The sequence below is a fragment of the Beta vulgaris genome, chromosome 6 (genome assembly GCF_026745355.1).
Source record: "Beta vulgaris subsp. vulgaris cultivar EL10 chromosome 6, EL10.2, whole genome shotgun sequence".
NCBI lineage: Eukaryota > Viridiplantae > Streptophyta > Magnoliopsida > Caryophyllales > Amaranthaceae > Beta > Beta vulgaris.
The window spans coordinates 899,102-905,097 of NC_079207.1; positions in this window are offsets into that span (position 1 = coordinate 899,102).

Here is a 5,996-nt window from a genome sequence, read left to right on the forward strand (position 1 = left end):
TTTTGCTCTCTATAGAACAAGTACATTTTGACATTCTTAGTTTCTGTTTTGTGAACCATGGAGAATGGTTAGCCGGTTAGGTAAATACCTTCACTGTATGGGTACCAGTAATGTATATATAGGATGATATGATTATATGTCAGGTAGGTGCCACAATTTTATGAATTTCTAATGTGTTAAATATAATAGGATGATATGATTATAGGATATATTCTAATTTAATTATTTAACACATATAACTGAAAATGGAGATATATGTATTTATTAGAATGAGAAAGTCTACAGGACATTAAATTTAATAGTTGTAAGAAGTTGCTTCAGGTAGAATGATCTTTCGTTCCCACAATAAAAGTGTAAATAGTATTTACGAAAAAAAAAGAGAAGTCCAAGGATTACTATAGAATACATAGAGTATTATAATCAATTTACTTTAATTTTGAAGTGAAACCTACAAGACTACAAATCAATTATATAACAAAAAAGTGGTAGTGCACAAACAAAATAATAAACCTTAATGCTTTAAGAATGTATATGGTCATATTTACTGTTATTTTATTAGATTTTTGAGTGACAATTTTTTATGAAAAGTGACATGGTTGAACATTAACATATAGTTATAAAATATCAATGTATGTGAAATAAGAAACATATTTGAAAGTATCTGACTAATAGAAGTGATGAAAAATAATAAATAAAAAATAAGAATTGAAATCTATAACATCATAACATAATAAATATGAAATGAAAAAATCACATAATGCATGATGAGTAAAAAGATGATGAAAATTCAAAAGTTGCTTTAAGTAGAAAGTTCATTCCTACCAAAAAAATGTAGATGGTATATATTATGAGACAAAAGAAAATGAAAAGTACTAAAATTACTCTAGAGAAAAGTGAGTACTATTAAAAATTAGTTTACATTAATTTTCAATATAACGCACAATGCTACAAGACTATAAATTAAAACAAGTATATATAATAAAACTATTATAATGAGACTTTTATCACATGTTATTAAATAATCTTATTTATGTGCAATCACTCCCTTATTTGTAGTTATTGCCAAAATTTTCTATATAGATAACGTCTGCCAAAATAGTCAACGATACAGAACATCGGTGGTGTAAGACAACAAGAGAGAACTGAATGCACAAGCTGGAATCATAATATAATTTTGGTAAGAGATAACTTTTAGGTTGTTAGGTATAATTAATAATCAAGTTTTTGAATTTGATATTTTTGCATGTTTTTTTCTAGATATTTCTGATTTCTTTACAATTATATGCGTTTACTCATATTGTAACAGTTATTGAATAACAATTGTTTTTAAATTTGGGTTTAGCATAATGTGAGTCAACTCTATCGCAAGTAAATCTATTGAATTCTTTTCTATTGATTTGGGACAAAAATAGATGCAACTAAATGTTATATATATACAAGGTATAATCCAGTTAAGCAAAAGGTATATAACTAGATGAGAATCTTGACAAGAAAATTACATAGTGGTATTTCAAGTTCAACAAGTACATGCCAATCCTAAAATTTTGACGAAGGTTATTATTAATCTTAGTGTAAGATCTATAGCTTTGTTTTGTTAATTTATTTATTTTATATAGTTGTTGTTAAATCGTTTCAATCATATATATTAAGGATAAACATATTAGTGTATATAGTGTAATTATTTGCCATGTAGAAGGGAGAATCAAATTTTAATAGGAAGTAACAGTAAACGCGATTTTTTTGGTGTGATTTTTAGTAGAATAATTTAAATTGTGATATAAATAATATCTACAACTTTATAGAATATAACACCAACTACAAAAAGACACTAGATGTAATTAAGTATACAGTAAAATACTATAAATACTCAAGCATATCGGAATATTAAAGTTCTGTGTGCAACCTACACTGGAGTATAGCAATATGTTCAAAATAAATATATTTTCTCGACAAAGTAATAACAAACTTTAAAAATAATTTTGGTGAAAATATTACTCCCTCTATTTTCTTTTGTCGTTCCTATTTTGTAATCAAAAAAGCCAATATAACTTTAAAAATGGAAAAGATTTCATTATTTTAAATAAAATAAAATGAACTAAAATAAAGAATATAATAAGCCTTTGAGTTAATCTGCTAGGCAACCAATAACACAAAAGTTTGAGAGGTAAAAGATTAAGTATTTATTATTAGTGTGAACAAATTTGTTGGAGTTTAAAATCAATGGAGATTTAAGTCATAAAATTACACTATGTATGAAAAGATTTAGAATAGGAATAACATATTTAAAGTTCCCGACAGGGAATACATAATCAACAAAATAATATAGAGAGTATTATACTTATTATTTGAAATAAGTCATAAGTCAAAAATAGTGTAACACATTTAGTGGCGGATCCAGAATTTTGCAGCTGGTGAGTCACCACCGTCCACAACAAAATGTTACTCAATAATCAATGCATGAATTCAAAACTTCATATAAAGATTCACTCTGGAAGTAATACTCCAATCCAATTTTTCGATATTTAAACCATATTCATAAAAAATGTGTTTTCATTTAAAATCACCACTTTCTATTAGTAAGTTATGATAGTTATGGTAATCATAATTCTTTATGTTATTCGCTTATAATTCTTTAAAGAAAAACCATAATTTTGTTTGAGTAAAATTAATGACTTTAAAATAACATGGATTATACAAATAATGACATCAACGTAATGTATTTATCTCATGCCGTTTTAGTTTTTTTATTGCACGAGCTATCTCATCCCGTGCATTTTTATTAAACGTAAATTATGAATTATTTAATTTTCTACAAAAACAAATCATATTTTCTACCAATGGGTAGCGTATTTCTTAAACTAAATTTCATTAATTGTGGTACATGGATAATCGAACATTCATCTTCGAGGTCATAAATATGTTCAAACTAAGGGGCTCCAAATAAAAGGAGACTATACCACTAAAATGAGAATAAAAAAAAGATGGAAAAACAACCAATCAGGCGGTGGCAAGGACACGGGGTGGCTCAAGGAGCCAGCAACAAGAAAATCAATCACGTTACTTTTTTAGCTGAGGAAAGGGAAATGATCCTATATCAACTATATATAGTAGAAAACATATATTTGGTATTTCCTAGAGAATTATTTAAAGGGGGCCTGAGTATGTCAAGGAAATGGGAGTAATATGGTATTTATACCCCGTGTGACACTCATTATGTCAAATGGAACAAAAATTCTCCTGAATTGTGTTTTGCAATGACTATAAATAAAAGTCAACGATATCCCTATCACATATGGGTTTGTATCTCCCAAGGCTTTCAGCCATAGCCAATTTCATGTGGTCATTTCTAAAGTCACGGGTAGAAAGTGTATAATAATACTGATTTGTGAGAAAGAACATGATATGTCTAATATTACAGCTAATGACATATATACATAAGTCTTTTACAACCTAAGAGTGGTGCAAAACAACTTCATAATTAACATAAAGGAGCATTTTTTGTTAATCTGTGTAAAGTGCATCATTGATGCTTTGTTTTTGGTTAAATATGTATAGGATTATTTTGTATTTCAATACATCGTTCAAAGCTTATTAATTTAATATGGTATAGAGGTTCAACTCATTTGAGTTTCGAGTAGTACATAAGCGTATATAAAATCGAGTAAACATGCTTATTAAACAAAAAAGTTCCCGTGCATTTTTGCACGGGTCCAAAAGCTAGTATATAATATTAAAGGAAGAAAAATTTTGCCTACGTGTCAAGCCACCATTATTCAAAGCCTCACATTGCTCCTCGATTTCTCCTTTGCATTTCATCAATCTGCCACGTGTCACTAGCCTTGAGATCTCTCATTTCAACTCATAATTTTAGCGTAATTGAATTCATTTTTTATCCATCATTTTAGCATTTTAGGCAACAAATCAATTAGATGAATCAGTTATGTTAGGATTTTAAAATTAAATCAATTACTTGCCACATAAGTGTAACTTTTAAGGAAATAAAAAACATTCACAAAACCTGTTTGATAGAAAACTTGATCAAGCAGCATATGTAACATTATATCCCTTGATTTTCGGCTATCAAAGATTGATTCTTCACTTTATTTTCATAAAATAAAAAAATCCTTACTATATAATGCTCATATATGATGCTCGATCAAGATATAAGGATTTCACAAAAAAAAAAAATCCGGAGAATACCAACGACAATTCAGCAGCAATATAGTACAGTGGTGGTCCAAACCCGAAACAACATGCAATAAACCCAACAACAAATTTAATCAATGGAGTTTTTGAGTGAGCAAAAAATCAATCAACCCCAAAGAATTGAAGATAACGTCTCAAAACTTCCATCCAATTTCTAATCAACAAAAAAACTTCTCGTGCATTTTATAATGACATTAGTTACATCATTCACTGAACACACGGGTCATAAGTCAGTTTTAAAATATATTTTTAATTACACGATATTATTATAATAATTCATGAGCTAATATTCAACCATGATTTTAGGAGAAATGTCCTAAAATCTTAAATTTATAAAATATTACCCCAAGGTGGAGTGTTGGAATATTTATATTGAGGTCATATGGTCCCGGGTTGGACATCCAATTGCTTTGATTTGAATTATCCCGAGGATACCTTATACTTAAGATGTAAAAAGCATGTCCGATTTTATTACCAAATAAGAAATAAAAAGATGTTTTGTTAAAAAAAAAATGTCACACCATGACTATGATCAGATGGTATATATAACAAAAACAATAACAACTCAATCTTTAGTCCCGAAGTGGTCTATGGTGGGCTAATATGAATCATCATAACAAATCATATCAACGACCAATACATACTAATTTTTTTTTTTTTTAAAAAATAGAGTTAGGGACTGGTCTCTTTAGCATAAAACAGCTGAACTAAATTAAACTGAACTGAATTAAATTATAACTTATAATAATGATAATAATTTAGGAATTGAACTGAACTGAAAATAAGATGGGGAGAACAGTACCTTAAAGTGAGAGAAGTAAGACAAGAGACAATATATGAAACAAGAAATTAAATAAGGTAAAAAAAAAAGTGAAAACCAATATATAAGGGTCGGTCGTTCACTTCAACTTATTTTGACAAAACTATGACGATATAAGTTCGAAAAAATTTAGATGATTAGGTGATCCAAGGGGTTGCCAATCCTCTAATTATTGAAATTTCCTTGGTCAATAGTACATTCAAACATTAATTTTGTGATTGTTCTCTCTCCAATTTATTGTATATATATTAATATAATTATTTTATTGTGTCTAAGGGTCTGTTCTCCCTAGCTTATTTTCAGTTTAATTTAATTCAGTTCAGTTCAGCTCTATACAATGCTTTTACTCTCACATATCACTATTCATTTCAGTTCAGTTTAGTTCGGTTTAGTTCAATTCAGTTCAATTCAGCTGTTTTATGCTGAAGAGAACAGGCCCTAAGAGGGTTTAACCTTAGGATCACTCAAATTTTTCCCACGCTCTTACATTCAAATGAAACAAAAATTATAAATACATCCACTTATGAACTTACGCTTGATATTAATATCATTTTTAAAGAAAATGTACACTTTGAATTTGTCCCGTTCTATATAAAAACTCTAAAATAAAGGATTAGCAGAGATAGTGAACATGGCCCATGTGCTTAAATTATAAAATATAGCTTTCTTTAATGAGCTTCGAGACACTAATTGAGAAGGTGAATCAATAAAATGAGTTAATTATATATCAAAAGAGGGATTTATAAGTATTCAATTTTAGTTGGTCTATAAGAGAGTAAAATTGTTGTTGAAAGATCAGGAGTTATCGTATTAGAAAAGTTGTTAATTTGTCTATGCACTTTGTTTTGTCAGCTTCTTTTTTCTTTGATGTAAAAGATAATATTGAAATGTAAATCATATGGAGAACTTATAAAACACACATACATTATACAAGTACTGTATTTATATTTATTTACTATACAAAATTTTC